Source organism: Capricornis sumatraensis, chromosome 5, assembly GCF_032405125.1.
Source record: "Capricornis sumatraensis isolate serow.1 chromosome 5, serow.2, whole genome shotgun sequence".
Lineage (NCBI taxonomy): Eukaryota > Metazoa > Chordata > Mammalia > Artiodactyla > Bovidae > Capricornis > Capricornis sumatraensis.
The window spans coordinates 39318695-39342340 of NC_091073.1; the positions used below are offsets into that span (position 1 = coordinate 39318695).

Consider the following 23646-nt stretch of genomic DNA (forward strand, 5'->3'; position numbering starts at 1 on the left):
ACATTCAATAAAATCTGACATTTTTAAAGGAGGAGACAATAAAAAAGCAGCTTGCCTATTAATTATGGTTGTTGCCAAATTATATTATGAACCTCCTTGGTTTTCCAACAATTGTTCTGAACCTGCAGCTGTAACAATATTAAAGACTTTTGTAAGCAGCATATAGAGGGGTCTTGTTTTTGTATCCATTCGGCCAGTCTTTGCCTTTTGGTTGGGGCGTTCAACCCATTTACGTTTAAGGTAATTATTGATAAGTATGATCCCGTTACCATTTACTTTATTGTTTTGGGTTCAGGTTTATACACCCTTTTCGGTTTCCTGTCTAGAGAATATCCTTTAGAATTTGTTGGAGAGCTGGTTTGGTGGTGCTGAATTCTCTCAGCTTTTGCTTGTCTGTAAAGCTTTTGATTTCTCCTTCGTATTTGAATGAGATCCTTGCTGGGTACAGTAATCTGGGCTGTAGGTTATTGTCTTTCATCACTTTAAGTATGTCTTGCCATTCCCTCCTGGCCTGAAGAGTTTCTATTGAAAGATCAGCTGTTATCCTTATGGGAATCCCCTTGTATGTTATTTGTTGTTTTTCCCTTGCTGCTTTTAATATTTGTTCTTTGTGTTTGACCTTTGTTAATTTAATTAATATGTGTCTTGGGGTGTTTCGCCTTGGGTTTATCCTATTTGGAACTCTCTGTGTTTCTTGGACTTGGGTGATTATTTCCTTCCCCATTTTAGGGAAGTTTTCAACTATTATCTCCTCAAGGATTTTCTCATGATCTTTCTTTCTGTCTTCTTCTTCTGGGACTCCTATAATTCGAATGTTGGAGCGTTTCATATTGTCCTGGAGGTCTCTGAGATTGTCCTCGTTTCTTTTAATTCGTATTTCTTGTTTCCTCTCTGATTCATTTATTTCTACCATTCTATCTTCTATTTCACTAATCCTATCTTCTGCCTCCGTTATTCTACTATTTGTTGCCTCCAGAGTGTTTCTGATCTCATTTATTGCATTATTCATTATATTTTGACTCTTTTTTATTTCTTCTAGGTCCTTGTTAAACCTTTCTTGCATCTTCTCAATCCTTGTCTCTAGGCTATTTATCTGTGATTCCATTTTGATTTCAAGATTTTGGATCATTTTCACTATCAATATTCGGAATTCCTTCTCAGGTAGATTCCCTACTTCTTCCTCTTTTGTTTGGTTTGGTGGGCAACTCTCCTGTTCCTTTACCTGCTGAGTATTCCTCTGTCTCTTCATCTTGGTTATATTGCTGCGTTTGGGGTGGTCTTTTTATATTCTGGTAATTTGTGGAGTTCTCTTTATTATGGAGCTTCCTCACTGTGGGTGGGGTTCTATCAGTGGCTTGTCAAGGTTTCCTGGTTAGGGAGGCTTGTGTTGGAGTTCTGGTGGGTGGAGCTGGGTTTCTTCTCTCTGGAGTGCAGTGGAGTGACCAGTGATGGGTTATGAGACATCAAAGGTTTTGGAATAATTTTTGAATAGTTTTAAATGAGCACTTAATTTTTAAATCTCAGAACTGTGGTACTTTTGTTTGTACATGCATTTTAGACTAGTTACTTGTTATAAATTATTAAAGTATTGATTTGGTCTGGAGGTCATCAGCAGTGTATGCCAGAATGTTTGTGTTACAGAAGTTGCTTAGTCACACAGTTTATATTTAACCAGCTCTCCAAATATTTGTTAGAAAAGGGCACAAGCAATAAAGACAGATAATATTTATTTATAACAAAATCAGTTGAAATAGATCATATTTAGGAAAACACTGTTTGAAGTGCTTTGGGCTCATTTTGCATTACAGATCTTCTATACTGGATCACTGAGTCAATTCCAGTAAGAAGCAATTCAGTATCTATTTTTAAAATTTAGACTTTACTTTTTAGAGAAGTTGTTTATAGCTACACTGAGGGGAGAGTAATTACTTACATATACCCCTTGCCCCACACATCACTGTACTTGCTTTAATAACCATCTGGATAATCTGTGGGATTATCACTATTAATGATCTATATTCTTGTGCTTCTTCACTGTCACTTCAGTTGCTTATGGTAGGTCCTAATGGAACAGTTCAGCATTTTGGTTCACATACTTACCAGTCAAGACTACTGACACTCATTGCTTTCTGGAAATACTCCATAGGTACACAGGGGTCGACAAAATACCAGGCTGCCCTCTGGATGTAGTGTTAGCTTGGATCATAAATGTGTCTTCAGCATTTTGTGTTAACACGCTCTCTTGGCAGGCTAAACGGTGTCTCATGAGAAAACATGTCAGTTGTACTTTCGGATCACAAGGTTTCCCAAGAGCTGTTCTTCCTTACCACTATTATCCTACCTCACTCAAGAAGTCTCCATCAGCATTAGTAAATCCCTGCCTTTAAGCAAGTTATATAGCAAGTTTTTAATTTTCCTTCATCAGAAAGCATGTTTCACTCTAGTATCAGTTACATATAAAATACTTTTGGTTTATGAAATCTTTCTTAATCCATTAGTGAGAACTGCTAATATCAGCAACTTTGAAACTGGGTTTTGTTCTGTCTAATGCTCAGCTATTCTACGCTATTGCTCCTAAGGTATCCATTTTGTCTGACCAAGTGGCCTGTAGGGACCTTAAATTGATGAGAACTCCATCATGCAAGCTGAAATCCTGGGTAACAGTCCACAGAGTCACAAGTAAATGTACATTTCTTAAATGATTTCCCAATAGCCCTTGTAATGAACAGTCTTCCCCACCTCCCAGGCCTTCTCATTATACACCACTTAGATAAGACCCTGCAGGAGACTACCAAGACCACATTCCTTTTGGTTTGAATTGACCAATCCATTTTTTTTTTTTTTTTACTGATCATTTTTTTTTTTTAATTTTAAAATCTTTAATTCTTACATGTGTTAACACACTTCACTTGTGGACCTAATAAAGGCATGTGCCCCAGGTCTGTCTCTCTCTGCCTGTTCCCTTGCCTACCTTGACCTCACCATGTAACCTCCTGAGGGTCACCCCTTGAGGTGTGGCATGTACTTCCTTTAGGACTTGTAATCAGCTTCTCTATTTCAATTTCTCTTGTTGTCTTTTGTTGGACCATGGCTTACTATTGAGCACATTGTCCCTCATGTTACAAATGTTGTTTTTCAAAGACATATCATGTTTCCATTATCAAAATGTTAACTTGCTGACTTTTATGAATGTATCCTATATGTATGAAAGACTGTAGTTTAATATATCCTACAATTGAGGCTAATTCAATCAGTTCATTTTTTCCATTAAAAAACAGTTGTAAGTTTGAAGGTAATTATTTATATGCCATCTTTTAAGCTCAACTCCAAGTTCATCATAGTGCTCTGTGCTCTGGCCTACAGTACCTTCCATTCAATTACAGAATTCAATCTTAGCTTGATGACTATATATGTGAATAGATTTCTTCTCCTTCTCTTCGTCTTTTTTTTTTTTTCTGCTTTTGATGACAGCAATTGCCTAAATATTTTTAATTGCAGGTCAAAATCTCTCTGACAGTTTAATTGAATATTTCTTGATTAATTTTATCTTTTCTACTGAAGAGGACACCAGTTAATTCTTAAGTAAAGGGGAACAGAATCTTAGTACCTTATACGTTAGTACTTAGGAGATACTGTATCAATAAAGAATATCAGCAGTATATCAGAAGTAATATTATCATAAATAATAAAAATATGACATCAAAATAGCTCCATTTTATGGGATTTGAGTTTCACTTTCACTTTCACTCACATTCTCTCATTTAATCATGATAACAAAATTAGGTTTACAAGGGAAAAGTCCTACTATATCCTTTTATAGATTATTAAAGTGAGACAGAATGGTTATTTGACTCAACTAAAATCTACCATTTAGTAAGAAACAGAGTCTGTCTTGCATAGAGGTCCTGGTGTTTGTTCTTCCCATCTCCCTGTGTGCACTGGAGCACTACTTTTTGTCTGACAATTCATTTCCCCTCAATTTTTCTTCAGGTAATTCTGCCAGCTGTTTCAGTGAACAGCTCCTATTGCTAACTTCAACACTTTAGTCATCATCATCAGCTGCTTCTTCTATATTCAGACAAGTAAGTGTAGAAATATAAGGTAAAAGTGTGATAATGATTGAGTTAGCACACATCACACCCTCTTACTGGCCCACTACCAATTTGTCCATTGGTGGACATGACATAAAAGGAGTGAATCAAAGCCTTCCTCATCCTTGGTCACACTGCCACTGGAGAAAGGGTCACTCATTTATGAGTGGCTGCTTTGGGGTACAAGAAGTGAAAATTCTCTTCAGCCACTGAAGAGAAGCCACTGAACACTGAGAGAAAATAAAGCTGACAGTCGTGGAGAACAGGGACAAAAGACAGAAAAACAGGCGAATGGTATACCAAATCAACCCCTAAGTTGCATCATGGACCTTTCTGCTGTTTTATAATTTAAACTTTTTTGCGGATAATTTGAGATTCCTCAGAAGGCTAACAATAAATTTACCTTTTGGCTGCAGCTTGTTCCAGTTAGATTCCTGGGTCTTTAAATAAAAAGTACCCTGACTAATCTGCTGTGTAAAGAGCAAATTATTAGCTTTCAGAGCATCATTTTTATTGCTTCTCTTATCTTCTGGCCAGCAAATTTGGAAAACTCAGCAGTGGCCACAGGACTGGAAAAGGTCAGTTTTCATTCCAATTCCAAAGAAAGGCAATGCCAAAGAATGCTCAAACTACCACACAATTGCACTCATCTCACATGCTAGTAAAGTAATGCTCAAAATTCTCCAAGCCAGGCTTCAGCAATACATGAACCATGAACTTCCAGATGTTCAAGCTGGTTTTAGAAAAGGCAGAAGAAATCAGAGATCCAATTGCCTACATTCACTGAGTCATCCAAAAAGCAAGAGAGTTCCAGAAAAACATCTATTTCTGCTTTATTGACTATGCCAAAGCCTTTGACTGTGTGGATCACAATAAACTGTGGAAAGTTCTGAAAGAGATGGGAATACCGGATGACCTGACCTGCCTCCTGAGAAACCTATATGCAGGTTAGGAAGCAACAGTTAGAACTGGACATGGAACAACAGACAGGTTCCAAATAGGAAAAGGAGTACGTCAAGGCTGTATACTGTCACCCTGCTCATTCAACTTCTATGCAGAGTACATCATGAGAAACGCTGGACTGGAAGAAGCACAAGCTGGAATCAAGATTGCCAGGGGAAATATCAATAACCTCAGATATGCAGATGACAACACCCTTATGGAGGAAAGTGGAGAGGAACTAAAAATCCTCTTGATGAAAGTGAAAGAGGAGAGTGAAGAAGTTGGTTTAAAGCTCAACATTCAGAAAATGAAGATCATGGCATCTGGTCCCATCACTTCTTGGGAAACAGATGGGGAAACAGTAGAAACAGTGTCAGACTTTATTTTGGGGGGCTCCAAAATCACTGCAGATGGTGACTGCAGCCATGAAATTAAAGGACGCTTACTCCTTGGAAGAAAAGTTATGACCCACCTAGATAGCATATTGAAAAGCAGAGACATCACTTTGCCAACAAAGGTCCGTCTAGTTAAGGCTATGGTTTTTCCTGTGGTCATGTATGGATGTGAGAGTTGGACTGTGAAGAAAGCTGAGCGCCAAAGAATTGATGCTTTCAAACTGTGATGCTGGAGAAGACTCTTGAGAGTCCCTTGGACTGCAAGGAGATCCAACCAGTCCATTGTGAAGGAGATCAGCCCTGGGTGTTCTTTGGAAGGAATGATGCTAAAGCTGAAACTCCAGTACTTTGGCCACCTCATGCGAAGAGTTGACTCATTGGAAAAGACTGATGCTGGGAGGGATTGGGGGCGGGAGGAAAAGGGGACGACAGAGGATGAGATGGCTGGATGGCATCACTGACTTGATGGACGTGAGTCTGAGTGAACTCTGGGAGTTGGTGATGGACAGGGTGGCTTTGCGTGCTGCGATTCATGAGGTCGCAAAGAGTCAGACATGACTGAGCGACTGAACTGAACTGAATCTTGAGCTAACAATGTGCATCCTTTACTTATCAGAATCTAATTACATTTAAGACACTACCTCTTTATACTTTCAACTTAGTATTATTTCACACTTGACAGTATCAAACTTATCACTTGCCTGCCACCCCCCCACCCCCGGTATGGGATGGCTATCATAACTTTTATTTTGACACACATTATTAATCCCATACATAGTTTGATTCTGCCAGAGTTGGTAGCAGTTTCCTTACACAGCTCAAAGTTCTGCCAATGGGTGACTTTGCTATCCCTCTTTCCACTTACTGTGATGGGAAGAACAATTGAATTGCATAGAATGATCTGTTACTAATTGATTTGAGGTTGACAGGCATTTTTATTTGCAGCCCTTTAGGTTTCCAATATCATTACAGCTCAACTAAAACAAAGCTACTGGAACAACAAGACTTGGGAGCCCCATCTGCTTGTTTAACGAATGGTAGAGCCATAGTCCCTGATTCTCTTCTCTACACGAATCTAAAATATTCTCAGCATTGACAGAAGGAAAAAAAGAAAAAAGAATGGGGTAGTACTATAGCTAAGATGACAGAAGCAGAGATTGTTCTGTTTACAGTTAATTGTGGAATGCACTTGGCTACCCTAAAATCTTGGTGATAGTGTGAAGTTTAGTTGCTCAGTCATGTCTGACTCTTGGCGACCCCATGGACTGTAGCCCACCAGGTTTCTTCATCAGTGGATTTTCCAGGCACGGACACTGGAGTGGATTGCCATTTCCTCCTCCAGTAATCTACAGACTCTGGAGCCAAGTTAATCATAGCCCCATATGTCGGGTCTTTTAGGACATATTGAGATCTTCAAGGACCTTGAAATGTAAATATATACAAAGTTAGGCCCCTCCAGTTTTCCTGGAAACTCGGAGGCTTAAAGAAGGAGCTTATTCCCAGGCTGTAAACATTTACCTTCTTGGAAGTAGATAACTTCTACTATTCTGTCTTTCATTTTCTTTGTAGAGCACTTATTACAGGTTGGGCTTCTCTGGTGGTTCAGATGGTAAAGAATCTGCCTGCAACGTGGGAGACCTGGGTTCAATCCCTGGGTTGTGAAGGTTCCCTGGAGAAGGAAATGGCTTCCCACTCCAGTATCCTGGCCTGGAGAATTCCATCGACAGAGGAGCCTGGTAGGCTATAGTCCACGAAGTCACAAAAAGCTGGACATGACTGACTGAGTGACTTTCACTTTCACTTTATTACAGGTTAACTCTATTATTCTTTTATATTAATTAGCTAGACAAATGATTAATGATGTAATTCTGGAATATCAACAGCCTTAGCAAGCTTGGACTTTTTAAGGAACACTAAAGTATCCAGGAGGGCTTCCCAGGTGCTACAGTGGTAAAGAATCTGCTTGCCGATGCAGGAGACGTGGGTTCTATCCTTGGGTCGGGAAGATTTCCTGGAGGACGAAATGGGACCCAGTTCAGTATTCTTGCCTGAAAAACCCCATGGAAAAAGGAGGCTTGTGGGCTTACAGTCCATGGGGTTGCAGAGCTGGACACAACTGAGCATGCACATGTACCATGCAATAAATCCAGGAAAGTTTTACCTTTCTACAAAGGGAAAAATCAACTTCCTTGTGGGAGACCAGAAAATAAGAAAGGAAAGAAGGGGATGAAAAAGGGACAAGTGAAAGAAAGGGAGAGAGACAAATGCCATCTTGTTCCTGGCTTGCTAGATAAATCTTCAATAAGTCATAAAAGTGAGGGTTATGAAAACCTAATTCTAACAGTACAGAATGGAAAAGGAAGCCTGAAGGCACGCTCATAATTGCAATGAGGTGGGAATCACAAACTTAGCCAGAAGCTGCTCTGTCATACCCCAAAATCTGATGGATGAATACAAGTTACAGAAACAAAGAAAATCAGCAGAAATTATGTTTTCTTTATTTTTCTCAGTCCAGAGATATTTTAAATGATTGATTGGGTCAGAAATTAATCACAAGCCACTATGCCACAGAAATACTTGCTTATTATTGATGATATCAATATACATGCTTACAATAAAACTACATTTTAAAACAACTTGCATCTTTCAGTGTAGCAAGAAGCATATTGCACAATTATCTGGTAAGGGAAAAACATAATATTCAGATTTTTTAAGATATGTTTTAGGACAACACTATCTTATTTTTTATTTGACATAGACTAATATACATGCAGATAAGTTTTGGATTGAGCTCATGTTTTAAAAAAAAATACATTCATCATAGCCCACCATATTTTTCAAGGGTTAAAATAAGATAGGGAGTTAGTTTTAATTGGCATTTTTATAGTATTTAAATGTAAATTTTAAGACCTATGAATGCATTTTAGCCTTTTAATTTTTATTGTTCTCCTGACTTAACAAATGTTTTTGAAAGTAACTAGAACACACAAGGGTTGAACTCTAAATATAGACTAATATTTTAATAAAAAGAGTATATTTACTTAAAAGAAAATTAAGCTAAATAAAAGCAGATGGTTATTAACTGAATAGATTATTTTTATAAAAAGTATTTATCTTTATCATGAACATTAATTTTAACATTTTACTCTGACTCATAGTTGAATATAAGTAGACAATGAAAAAAATGCTACTTGGACAATTATCACAAAATAGAAAATATTTATGGCTCAAAATTTAGCAAGGAAGAAGGAAGAAATCCAAATAAAAACAGGTTGATCAAGGAACTTTTTATAAAAATCACAATGAAATGTGACAAGAACTATATTCTACTGCTACTCAAGTAATAAGAATCAGATTCTAATAATATTTGTAATGGTGTCAGAGTTGTGGCTCAGGGCTGGGTTCTACATGGACAGGGTGAAATTGTTTAAGGCTTTTTTGAGAGTAGCTACTGTGGGTTAACAACAGAGATACTAAAGTGAAGAGCAGTATTGGGGAATACCTTGAATTCTGGTCCTGCCAGACTGCAGAATCCTCACTAAAACCTCCTTAACTCCTTTGAAAACCAATAGAAAATCCTTACTGTAGAAGGATTTCCTAGAACACACTCTACTAGATTTTAACAAAGCTTAAAATAGGGATTAATAAGGTATTATGAAAGTTAAGACTTTGGAGAATGAGTTCTGAGCAGCTTGGGGAATACCTTGAACTTTACACAGACTCATATTAAAAAGTATAAATCTATGGTTACACAAATTCAAAGTGATTAGCTAGCCATCTGAATAAGAATCAAGATGCTTGAAAGAAAACAGAATCCAGAGTCTCTACAATGGCCAGTGTTCAATACAAATAAGCATATATAGAAAGAAAATTTGATCCACAGTCAATTACATATAAATAGTTGATAGAAAATGAAGATGATATGACCCCAAAGTTGAACTTACTAGACAAGAGACAGCCACATATTCTCAATTTTTTCTTTCTTCATTTTAAAATCCATAGTCAATTATTATAATTCTCCCTTGTACATTACCTTAAGTCCCTTGCCCTTCTTGGCTTCGTCAAGAAAACTCTGCCATTTGTTTTGCTTTGTTTTAATGCAGTTGCCACTTACCCCAAGCCTGTTTCCATGAAACAATATGACTGGAGAAAAATATAGAACTGTGATTATTATGTCCATGAACTACTGAAGCTGCTAACAACATTACATTTCTCTGGTCAGTCACTTTTCTCCTTTTCTAGCTGACTACTTCTTACCTTCCCTCTCTTCAGGCATTCAGCTCTTATTCTGCACTTTATTATTTTAACCAATAAAATAAAAATAGAGGAGAACACCCATACCCTTTCACATCACATTGACTCATGAATTGATAACTGCTTTTAAGCACTTGTACTCTGTTTCCTTCAGTAACTAAGGCTGCAGGGCCTTTGCACCGGGTGAGTGCCTCCACTTAACCAGATTCCATTCACTCAACCTACTTAAGAACAAAATTCCAGAATTCTCTCACAGAATCATGGTTTCTCTGTCCATTAGGTTTTCCCATCAGTCCTGAATCACACTCTACTCTGTCTTGACAAAGCACTCCCATTACTTCATGTCTCCTCCAGCAACGACTCCTTTCTTCTGTTCTCCTTTACAGAAAAATTCTCAAGATAATTACATGTGCTCACTGTATTCAAATTCTTTCTTATTCCCTCATAAACCTCCCTTTATGAGGCTTTTACAGGCATCAAAATGTAGATTCTGTTAATGAGTGCTTGCCAAAGACTTCTAAATGCCAAATCTAAACATGACTTCTCATTCTTCATCTTGTGGGAACCATCACGAGTATTTGAAACAGGAATACATCGCCAGTATTCCTTGGACACTGAAGCACTGCTTTCACTTGATTTCTAAGAGACAATATGCTCTGGTTGTCCTTCTACTGTCTTCCCTTTTAATGGTGGAGAATCCTAGGGCTCCCTATTTGAATATCTACTCCATTTAACATACTCTCCCTTTCCTATACCATCTAGACCACGGCTTAAATGCTTGTATGCTGTATTTATACTCACGGTGAACAATCTCCTTGAAAAGTCCATTTGGGAGTTTAGTAAGCCTCTCTAATACAGTTCAAAGCTGGAAATCACCTCTCACTCCTACAATATGCCCCACCTGCAATCTCCCCTAATGCCACAATGTCAACTCTCGAAGCCAAAAACTGTAGTGATGTCCTGGTCGACCCTTTCATCTCCCTGATCTAATCTATCAGCAAATAAAATTATTCTGCTTTCAAAATATTTGTGCCAGCATTCACAAATTTCTCATCACTTCCACTGCTACAACTAAGGCTTCAGCCTCAATGCTTCGCTTAATTATTGCTGTATTTCTTAAGTGGCTATGCTGTCTCTAAGCTTGATACATCTTCCTTTCGAAATCAACAGAGTAACAGCCACGATGAACCTACATAACACAGACCATGCTTAAACCCTGTTCAAAACCCTCTATTTCTCTCCATTTCACTCAGAGTAAAACCCAGTGGCCTTACAATGACCTTCCCAGCAGCAGAGGCTGCCTTAGTAGTAGAGACTGACTTAGTAGTCCACTACCCTCACTCACTAATGGTCCACTCCAGCAATTCTGCCTTCCTTGGGGTTCTCTGGATGGCCCAGACACACTCCCACTCAGGGTTTCTGCCCCTGCTGTTTTCTCAGACTGGTACCTGATAATCTCCTTCACTCCCTTTTAATGCTGGTACAGATAACACCTCTTTGGTGAGCAATTTTATTAAAACTTTGTGCATCCTTACCCTTTCACTTCTTATTTTTACTTCTCTACTAGCAATTATCACCTCTTGATAAACCACAGTTGTCCCTACATATCAGTGGGGTATTGGTTCCACGACCCAACAGAAATTCCAAAATCCACAAATGCTCAAGTCCCCTGGTTGTCCTATCATATCTTTAGGATGCAAATCTAAAGATTTATCAAACCACCAATCAGAAAGTTAGTGCAAAATCTGGCTGTCTGAATCTGTGGTTGAGGAACCTGAGGTTATAGAAGGCCGACTAGATACAATTTATTTTCTTGTCTCTATCAAAAATACACGTGTTATAAACAAGATTGTTTTTCTCATTGTTCTTTGTTGCATTCCACATTTTTCAGTTCCTGGCATATTGCAGGTGCTCAATATTTATTTTTATAATAAATATTCTGAAAGTTATATTTCTCTTACATGTGATGTTTTTGAAATTTTTTTTTACAGGGTTTGTTTTCCTTTTTCTGGGGTAATGTTTTCCTCTGAGGTTTGCTTATTACTTCTAAAAACTTTACCATAACAGTTCATGAAAAATTGTTAACTTTCCTGAATTTTTCTCTCGGTGGGAGAAAGGAGGAGGGCCCCACAGCAGCCAACAGTAAGAGTCAAAGTCCATCTTTTCTTCCTAGGGGACCATTCATCTCAGGTTTCAGCAGCTCCTCCTTCAAGGTGAGTAGATCACCCAGAATGAGAGCTGAGCTATTCAAATTAATGTCTCATAACTCACAGGTTATCTTTATGAAATCACTTGCCACTTTAACCCTTTTCTCCCTCATTCTCCATTTTCAGACTATATCTGGTCTAAAATTCATCACATAAGCAGCTTATTTTATAGAAATTAAGAAAATATCTATTACATTGTTCCTTCAACTCTACACTACCTGTTTTCCTGAAATCTGAAATCCCATCTATATTTGACCCTTCTTCTCTCATACATTTGAAAATGTTTATCTGAGAGTCCATCACTATAGTGTGGTTTTCAACAGGGACAGGAACAATTTTGCCCTTAAGGGAAAACTGGCAGTATTTGGAGACACTTTTGGTTGTCACATCTGGTATATACTGCTGTTATTTAGTGGTTTCAGGTTAGGGGTGTTGCTAGACATCTTTCTGTAAGTGAAATGGCCTTTCACAACAAAGAATTTCTGGCCCCAATGTCCATAGTGTCATGTTTTAAAAAAACTCTGTGCAGTGAGCATCTAAAAAACTGAAAACCATCCAAAGTAATTTTAGTGATAATCCATTTTTAAAACATATGATATATGTCACTTTAAAGAAGAATCCACTGAGCTAAAAAGTTTCTGTCTATAATGTTATAATGTTCTAAGTCAAATAGTTTGAAAAAAATAGTACAAGTTATAATAGAGAAGTTCAATAAAATCATGCTCTTGGCAGGAATTCTATTTTAGTTCAGAGTCATTCATGTGATTTGTTAGATAAGAACTGTTTTAAAGCAATGAATTACAATTGCTCGAATGTATTCATTTTATCATAAAGTATCTTCAGCTGAACACTGTGCTCTTTTAAAACTTTTTAGACCCAGGCATTCTAATTCCTAAAATATCATTAACTTGAAGCAGGTCAGACCATAAATACCTTCATAACTGGCCTACACATTTTTCATTCATGAACAATCAGCTGCAATTCTCTTGTTATGGGTTTTTGAAAGGACTTTTTCAGGACCCACAGCTTAGATATAATATTGAATCCCCCCTTTTATGAAACACTAGATTTTAAAAAATATGTTTATATATTCCCCTTCCAATCACTTTCATATCCTTTTCTCTCACAGCAATTTAATCATATTCCTTTTGTAGTTTGCATGGGTAAACAAAAGAGAATGAATCACAATGACTGGCACTAGTTTAGCCCTCTCTTCTGAGGACTAACATATTGGCAATGATTTACTTATTCTGTGTTCCTCTTCTATTCTACTCCAGTTCTGTTCCCCTATTCAGATTCTTTATTGCCTACAAAATATCTTGTTTAGTATTCTTTGTTTTGGATGTTACAGGATAAGGTAACATGCCATATGCAATCATTCATTATTTATTTCTTTTTCTACTTAAATTTATTATTCCAAAATTTACGTTTTGTAATTTCCACATTTCCAGCATAATAATGATGATGATATTTTAGGAAGCATTTCTGTGCCAGACAATGCCTTTTTATGCCTTCCATAAACTGCCTATTTTACTTACTATGAGACAGATATAATGAACGGTCCTCTATGCATAATTTGAGATAAACATATGAAAAAACTGAGAATACTGTCTTACTCTGCCCATTTTTAGGCAGTAAATGGCTAAACTGGATTTTTGAACCCACATCTAGTTGGACTCAGTATACTTTATATAAATATAAGTACCTAATTTTTCTCCCAGCATTAAAAAAAAAATCAGAGAATTCAAAAATGGATTTAATATACTTAGAGAAAATATGCTTAATAAACATGTATCTTTCTCTCTTTTAACAAAATTTTATTAGGTGCTAAAAAAAACATGCAACTTTGCTTATCATCCCTATAAGAGTTCAAACATACCCTATAATAACCCTTGGTTCCACTGGTAAATAAATCATGAGATGACCTATATAAAAGATCATATTTCTGAAAATAACCAGTTATGAGTATTGGTTTCTCTATTTCTTCTTGTGGATTTACAGTCCAAGTCACTACAGATCAATGGAACAGAAGAGAAAGCACAGAAATAAACTCACAGATATATGGTCAATTAATCTATGACAAAGGAAGCAAGAATATACAATGGAGAAAAGACAGTCTCTTCAGTAAGTGGTGCATGGAAACTAGATAGCTACATATAAAGCAATGAAAGTTTCTAGCACTGGAAAGAAAAATGAATTCAAAATGTACTATAGACCCAAATGTAAAACTGTATACACAAAACTCTTAAAGGAAAACATAGGCAGAACACTCTTTCACATAACTGTTGCACTATCTTTTGGCTCCACCTCCTAGATTAACAACATTTTAAAAATAAACAAATAGGACCTAATTAAATTTAAATTCAAAAGATTCTGCACAGCAAAGGAAACCATAAACAAAATGAAAAGACAGCCCACAGAAAAGGAGAAAATATTTGTAAAAGATGTGATTGATGAGATTAATCTCCAAAATATACAAACTGCTTATATAGCTCAATCAAAAAAGAAAAAACTAACCCAATCAAAAAATGGACAGAAGTTCTAAACATTTTTTTTTTCCAAAGAAGACATACAAATGACCAAAGACACATGAAAAGAGGCCCATTATCACTATTAGAGAAATGCAAATCAAAACTATAATGAGGTATCACTTTACACCAGTTCAGAATGGCCATCATCAAAAAAAATCTACAAATAATAAATGCTAGAGAGGTGTGGAGAGAAGGCAATCGACCTATACTGTTAGTGGAAATGTAAATTGGTATAACCACTATGGAGAACGGTATGGAGGTTCCTTAAAAAGCTGAAAATAGAGTTACCTTATGGTCCAGCAATCGATTCTAGGTATATATACAGAGAAAACCATACTTCAAAAAGAAATGAACCCAGTGTTCATTACAACAGCCAGGACTTGGAAGCAACCTAAATGTTCATCGACAGATGAATGGATAAAGAATTGTGGTACATATACACAATGGAATATTACTCAGCCATAAAAAGCATGAAATAATGCCATTTGCAGCAACACAGATGGACCTAGAGATTATCACAGTAAGTGAAGGGAATTTAAGTCAGAGAAAGACAAATATCATATGATAACACTAACATGTGAAATCTAAAAAAAAATGATACAAGTAAACATTTATGAAACAGACTCAGAGACATTGGGGAAAAAAAAAACCAAAACTTCTGCTTTCAAAGGCGAAAAGTAGAACAGAGGGATAAATTAGGATGTTGGCATTAACATATGCATGCAATTATATATAAAATAGATAATCAACACTGCTGCTGCTAAGTCGCTTCAGTTGTGTCCAACTCTGTGCGACCCCATAGATAGCAGCCCATCAGGCTTCGCTGTCCCTGGGATTCTCCATTAAAGTAGATAACCACAAGAACCTACTGTCTAGCAGAGGACATTCAAATCTCTGTAACAACCTACCTGGGAAAACATCTGAAAAAGAATGGATATATGTATGTGTATAGCTGAACCTCTTTGCCATATACCTGAAACTAACACAATATTGTAAATCAACTATACTCCAGTATTAAATAAAACATTTTAAAAAGCAAACATAAATCTAAAACAAAAAATAATAGTTTTTTCTTGAGACAATATTGACCAAAGTAGGGAGTCAATATATAGCATGAATCCCTTCTATGACAAAAGGCAGTGGAAGAGAAATCGAAAGTATTAAGGCTAAAATGTCACTATTATTCCTGATAAAGTTAGATTAAGGTGATATTTTTCTCCAAGCAAGTAAGTTTACTAATACTCCTCCACAATGCTGTAACCTGAGTCCACAAGATAGATCTTATGCTCTGTAACTAATGTATTCATAATTTATTTATATATGTGTGTGTGTGTGTGTGTGTGTGTGTGTGTGTGTGTGCACCCTTCAGTTCAGTGGCTCAGTCATGTCCGACTCTTTGCGACCCCATGAATCGCAGCACGCCAGGCCTCCCCGTCCATCACCAACTCCTGGAGTTCACTCAGACTCATGTCCATCGAGTCAGTGATGCCATCCAGCCTTCTCATCCTCGGTCGTCCCCTTCTCCTCCTGCCCCCAATCCCTCCCAGCATCAGTCTTTTCCAATGAGTCAATTCTTCGCATGAGGTGGCCAAAGTTCTGTAGTTTCAGCTTTAGCATCATTCCTTCCAAAGAAATCCCAGGGCTGATCTCCTTCAGAATGCACTGGTTGGATCTCCACGCAGTCCAAGGGACTCTCAAGAGTCCTCCAACACCACAGTTCAAAAGCATCAATTCTTTGGTGCTCAGCCTTCTTCACAGTCGAACTCTCACATCCATACATGACCACAGGAAAAACCATAGCCTCGACTAGACGGACATTAGTCAGCAAAGTAATGTCTCTGCTTTTGAATATGCTATCTAGGTTGTGAAATTCCTGTATGTACTGAACATTAACAGAAATGCCCTGCAAAATGCCCTTCCTCTCCCACTGATTTTAAAAAAGTAGTAACTGTACAGGCCTCCCAGGTGGCACTAGTGATAAAGAACCTGCCTGCCAATCCAGGAGGTGAAAAGAGATGCTGGTATAATCCCTGGATCAGAAAGATCCCCTGGAGAGGGTGATGGCAACTCATTCCAGTGTTCCTGCCTGGAGAAACCCTTGGACAGAGGAGCCTGGTGGGCTACAGTTCATAGGGTTGCAAAGAGTTGGACATGACTGAAGCACCTTAGCACATATGCACACACATAGAAACTGTGCATGCCTCTGGATGATACAGAAATAATAAAAATAATAAAATTTGCTAATAAAATTACAAATTTTATAAGTCAGCTTAAAAAATATCTCTTGTATCTACTTCTGGGAATATGATCTATGCTTTGAAAATATTAGGTTGATTAAGAGTTAAATACTTGTACTAGACAAGTTTACATTTATGAGGTGACCATACAGCTTAATCTCTAAAAATAAAACATACAGGATGTGTTAAATAATACAATGAGTTATAACTTAAAACATAGAGGCTATGGAGAAAAAGGAAACGCTACTATCTGTGAAGACTCAATGAAAAGTTAGGTAATGAATGGATATTGGTGTACCCAATACCAGATTCACAGACAGAGAGATGACCAATGGCAGTCCAGGTATAGGGGGAAAACTGGAATAGTTTCTGGGATCAGTAAATACAGTGTTGCTGTGGGACACATTTAGTCATCAAAGGGTATGAATGGAAGGTATCTAACTTTCCAGCTGTATTCAGACTACTTCCTTTCATTATCTCTTCTCTCTAGCTTTACCAATTTACAAGTGTTCCTCAAAAATCCCATGCTGTTTTGTCTCTTCAAGATTTCTGCATTAGTTTTCTCTCTGCTTGTTTGTGAATATTTTGAATTTTTAAGAAGTAGCTTTAGTACCATTCCCATCCTCAGAAATACTAGAAGACAATAAAATAAAACTTGGGGGAAGTACTATGACAACTAATCTTTTATGTATTTAGAAAAATCATTTCATGTAACATTTTATTCAATCATTACAACACCCCATAAAGCTGGCATTTATTTTCTGCACATTTAGAAACATACAACTGCTCTATCTTTGTATAGTGACAGATGATAACCAGACATACTGTGGTGGTCATTTTATAATGTACAGAAATACTGAATCACTCTGTTGTGTACCTAGAACTAATAGTGTTGTAGGTCAATTTAAAAATATGTAGATACTGCAAAGAAATGAATTAAAATGGTAATGACTGTTATCTCTGGAGGGTGAGGATAATGGGTGATTATTAATTTTACTTTATGTTTTTATGTATTTCTAGGTGACTGCAATGAACACATACTGCTTGCAAAATTAGAAAAAGAATAAATGCCATTAAAAAAGGGAATAAGAGAAACATAAAACTGAGACTCAAAATTAAATGCAAATTACTTCATAAAGTAACCGATAAATTATAGGGGTCATCTTAAACTCTAAACCTCACACAATCTCCCAGGAGGAAAAAAAGTAAAAAACAAACTTCCATTAAAACAAAACTCCAACAGAGCAGTGGCATTTGGCCAAGGTACTTGCTTTTTTTAAATCTCTTGCTGTTATTAACTCACCAAAATTCAAATAGAAAATCAAGCTATTTCAAATTCAATATCTGAACACTTTTGCATATATTGGGGAAAAATGTGGATGCAAGCCAATTGAACTATAAATCTATTATTCTGAAAAAGAACTGTCTTAATCCCCACATTTAAGATTGGCTGAAGAACATTACACTTTGAAAATGCTATAACTACGTGGCTAGGCAGTATTTTCATGCCCAATGCCAAGAATAGTACATATTTGATGACATTAGACTTGCTACAGTTTTAAACCTAGAAACATCACAATATCTAAATCTTTCATAATTTTTATTCTATAAATGCTAAACATACACAGCTGTGTGTGTGTTAGTAGCTTTTGTGTGTTAGTTGCTTAGTTGTATCTGACTCTTTGCAGCCCCATAGACTGTAGCCCACCAGGCCCCTCTGTCCATGGGATTCTCCAGGCAAGAACACTGGAGTGGGTTGCCATTTCCTTCTCCAATGCATGAAAGTGAAAAGTGGAAGTGAAGTCACTCAGTCGTGTTCGACTCTTTGTGACCCCATGGACTTCAGCCTACCAGGCTCCCCCATTCATGGAATTTTCCAGGCAAGAGTACTGGAGTGGGTTGCCATTCCCTTCTCCAGCTTAATAGTGTCCAATTCTTTGCGACCCCATGGACTGTAGCCTGCCTTGCTCCTCTGTCTATGGGATTTTCCAGGCAAGAATCCTGGAGTTTGTTGCAATTCCCTTCTCCAGGGGGTCTTCCTAACCCATGGATCAAACTTCCATCTCTGCATTGCAGGCAGATTCTTTACCATCTGAGCCATCAGGGAAGCCCATAACTCATATTTAAAATGTATTGTAATTACCATCACTAAGTGGTATTTTCATTTAAAGTCGATCTGTTTTTTCTAACCCAAATAGCCACCATTCATTATTGATTTTGCATGTGGAAGACAGATTAAACTTGTTTTTGATTTTAAATAAGTTCAAGAGGAATATAATATGCTCTTTAATCATTCATTATGCTTATATTGTTCTATTTATATATTGTACTTCAAATTCTTTTCGGAAGTAGATGATGCATAAATTAATATATAAGTAAACAAAGTCATGAAAATCTAGAACCACTGTTAATTGAAAGCTAATTTCTGTAAAAAAAAAATAAAATAAAACATCTGATAAGTTTTAATAGTGTTAAATCATTCCTTCAACCAATATTGGTTTTTCTAGTATGTGCCAAGAACCATTCCAGGACAGTTTTTCCTAGACTTTGGATAGAAATCAAGATGGGACATAAATCTTGATGTTCTCAGATTAGTTCTCAAGGCAATTTCAAATCTGTAAGGACAAGGATCACCAGAAGAAATGTCATTGCTGTTTTGAGAGTGGGCCAGATAACAGACAGTATCATTGTCTAATCTGGTGTATATCAAAGAGGGGGTCTAGTGGTAATGCTGTTTAGAGTTGGAAGAGGTTCGCTATAAATAATGTGTTTTGTTTTTTTTTTTGTAGAGATGAGACACACAAGAATCTTACCAAGAGCTAAATGGGTTAAAGCAAAAATATCAAATTATAAGGACAGAAAAGTTTCATTCCTCATGAGTATAAATTCATCTGGCTGAATAAATGCCATATGCCAGAAGTTTTGCTAAATGAGTTGTTTCTGACAAGACCCTGCCATGATCTATTGTCAAAACTCCCTGGCCTTATGGTAATGGGTACCTTAGCTGTCCTTGAACAGGAGATTTAGAAGGAAGACATTTAAGTGGGACTGTATTTTCCCAAAGACACATGGTGTCCAGGTTGTCATAGAGCAAGTGAGCAGAAATGTTCTCAAAACTCATTGACAGGTAGAAATATGATACATTTACTTGAGGCTGCTATGGATCTGTGTGGACAGAGATCTTTATGTAGGAGGAGAGACTTAACTAGCAAAGTAATTAAAAATCTCACAAGTGATCAGAGTATCATTCTAGAAAATAAGTTTTGAGTCATAGAGAATTCTACAGGCTGTGATGGATCTGGATTAAACAGTTTTAGTTAGACAGAGATGAGGCATTTGGTAGATATTTTCATAGATATAGACAACAAGTATGTGGTAAGAGTGTTTGATGAAATTCTCATTACAGCCTAAATATTAATAGCCAAAATCTGTTTAGGAATGGAATTTTGATATATTTTAACTACTATGTAACTACTTTAAAATTATTTAAGAATATTTTGGCAAAAAATGTAATTACAACTAATTACTATGTCATTTTCAGTAAAAATCAGGAGTAAAATATTTAAATGTTATATATATTACATAAATAAATGTATATAAAATATGCACATATACAATCTGTAATGTTAAATGCTAAAATTTAAAATCAATATCTCTGGGTGTGTGAAGTTATAAACATTTGGTTTTATATTATATTTTACACCATATTTTAAATTTACCTACTCTTAACTGGTACTGATTATTTATAAAATGTCAGTAAGTCAATGATTCTATTTCTTACAAAAGGCAGAATTCTGTCTTGACAAGGCTTTTTTCTCTCTGTACCTAGTAAATGTCCTAGAAATAAACTGCTTTGTATTTAGTATTTAAATGCTAAACAACTTCAGCCACCCATTACAGACTTACCATGGAGAACAGCCTGCATGGAGTAATATACTTTTTTTTTTTTTTCCAGCAATATCATCTTCCCCTAGGAACTTGCTAGAAAAACAAATTCCCAAACCCAACCCTGATACTGAGTCAAAAACGCTAAGTGTGGAGGCCAGCAATCTGTGTTTTAACGAACAGTGCAAGAGATTCCAAGCTATGTCAAACTTTGAGAACCACAATCTGCACTACAATATAGAAATAAAAGTTTCATTAGCTTCTACCAGTCTAAATTCACAGAAGGAGAATTCAATATAGTTAACTTAGGTCAGATGCTCTTTGAGTGCTAAGGTCTAAACTTTTTTTCTTCTTTCTCCAAAAGCATTCCAAATTAAATAAGATAAATGCTATTCTCTAAGTAATTTGTCAGAGAGATTATGAATTTTAAAAACTTTTTCTTTTTTTAAAGCTCTCAGCATCAGGGCTTTACTCAATTAAGCAAAATCAACCAACAGGAACCAACCACCATCACTTTAGCAGAGCATGTAAGGAAGCATAGGCAGAAATAGAACAAGAAATCCAATACCGAGAAGATTGTCATAGAAGAATCAGAGTACTTAAAATCATGATTAACTCAACAATTCTCACACTGATTTGTCACACATGAAAATATAAAATATCTTTTGAGCCATCCCAAACTGTGGGTGAGGATATCAACAAAAAGACACACAAACAAGGTAAAGGGGAAGCTCAACAACATTTAGGAGAAATAACTGATCTTTTTTCCTCAGAAAAAATGGCCCACCCCACACCAAAAAACAAACAAACAAAAAGGAATGAATTCCAAAGGAGTGTTGTTGCTCACCACTTAGTACACATTTACACTGGAAGAATGGCTGGTGAAATTCTTGACTTGTTTTTTTCTTCTTTTTTAACGCTAAAGGTAAACTTTGTTCGTTCAACACCCAAACCAGAGCAGAGAGGCAGTAGTAAACTACAAACGTGGATGGAGGGAGTAATATCCATAGTACATGGAGATGGGGTGGAGGGAGGTTTTTGTGCTGTTGGCAGGAGAGCTAAGCCATCTTAAGGAACATTCTAGGCTTCTCAGTTTGCCATGAAGGAGTGTCACAAAATACTAGGCCCACCACCTCCCCCTTCTCGTCTTCTACCTACCTTACTAAGAAGCTGTTTGTGTGTCGGCTGGGGACAGATTTACAGAGCTCTGTGAGAGTCTCTTCTCATCTTGCTGGGTTTGGTCAGGTGCAGAAGCCCACGTGTTTTTTGTTGATGGACTCCAACCAGAATCCCCGGCGTCTTTTAAATTCTTTTCACCTGACTTTTTGTTCTGGGGCGAGACAGATTGAAGTTTCACTCTCCCTTATGATGTGGCTGCGGGTCGCACAGTGTTTCAAAAGGTGACGCTTCTCACTCCTGAAAGTCCACCCACCTCCATCCGGAGGACTCGGCTGGCACCTCCGTGGTAGAGTCTGCAGCAGCGCTCATCAGTGCCGGTCCTGACGCATCCCTGCTCCCGGCATACACCGGACGCTGAATCCTGCAATCTCTCGGGACTTCAGCGATGTCACCATCACCACGTTCATACATCCAATCTGATCTCCCCTGACATACTTAAGACAAACCCGTGGAGGCCAGGCCTCTGCCGGAGAATTCTCCATCTGCCAGAGAATTCTCCATCTGCCAGGTTTTTATAAACTGAGCATCAAGAGGTATGGACTCCTCTTCTCCCAGGGTGACATCTTCAACAAAGGACGCAGAAGGGGGCAGTGATGTTTGGTCTCTCAAGGTCATATAACTGCTGCTCCTAGCTTCCAACTGGTCGTGTCCAGGAAGAAGGTGCAGCCAGTCCGGTCGGTTGAGCCAGAAGCTCGGCAAAAACTCGGACTCATAGGTGAGTACGTCCTGGTCGGTGGTGCCTGCTGCAGGCCAGCCTGGAGACCTGCCTCCTTTGAGGTAGGCCCTCCTTCTCACCACCTTGTGCCAATAAACTTGCCCAACCGTGTGCTCTCTTGTTCTTGGCTTCCCTGCAACCCGCCCCCAACCCCCCAGTACCTTTGCCTTCGTTGACCCCGCCTCCTCCCCCACCACGCCCACTGGAGTCAGGTGACCATGAGCGAGAGCATTCAAACAAATGAAAGTGTTCCTGTGGAACGGGTAAATCCAAGAGGCCAAATGAAACATCAGAACTACAAGGAGATGCTCAGAGAGAATATCTCAGCCACTGACTCAGTCAGTTGGCTCAGTCGTGTCTGAATAACGTGTATAAAATGCAAAATTCCAGAGATCTGATAAGGCCATCTTCTACAAAGGTGTGGCTGATTCCTGAATTACAAATAGGAACAATGCCAGCATTCTGTGAAGGCCCTTCCAGTTAAGTTCACCTGAAATCCTTTTTTGGAAATTGGAAGAAGCAAGTAATGAATAAATAAATAAAATTTAAATACTAAGTTAAATCAGGTCAACAGAAAAGCCAGAAACTAAAGCAAACTCCAGCAAGTGGAAAAATATGTATAAAAGTCAGAAGTGGCTAGAGTCTTTATCTCTTTCGGAGACTGCATGCCTCAATATTGTACAGTGCCCTCATTATATCATCAGCACCTGGGGCTCCTTGTTCTATATGAAACATATCTTCTTAAAAATGAAACATTTAATTGGGCATCTCTATCTTTTTTGACTAATTACTGTTTCTACGTGTTTCCCCAATAATTCCTTTAAGCTATAATGAAAACAAACCAATTTACGGGAAGATGATAGAAGTTTCTCGACCTGCTGACTGGGTTAAGCTTAAGAATGTCATCCCCTGGAGGATTTTTTTTTCCACTAGGTTTTCCATCATTAACCAGAAAACAATGTAAATTCATAATCTCTTGGCAACAATTTTGATATCCCACAACTCTCAAGCAAACTGTAAATTTCAGAAGTCATTCTGATTGTGTTTTAATCTACAGAAAAGTGAGTCTGGTTTGTGGTTCAGTTCATTTAGTATTCTGCTAATGAAACTATAATTTCAATGTCCATTTTAGAGAGTTTACTGTCTTTTTCTTTCCCTTGGAAATCTGACTTAAATACTATTGAAAATATTTTTTTTCTCCCACAAGAGA

The 23646-nt window shown here is 37.4% G+C and overlaps 1 pseudogene; it reads right to left on the reverse strand.

Annotated features, from left to right (window-relative positions):
- Positions 1-21704: 21704 nt before the first annotated feature.
- On the reverse strand, positions 21705-22726 carry LOC138079686 (protein ILRUN pseudogene; annotated as a pseudogene).
- Positions 22727-23646: the final 920 nt, after the last annotated feature.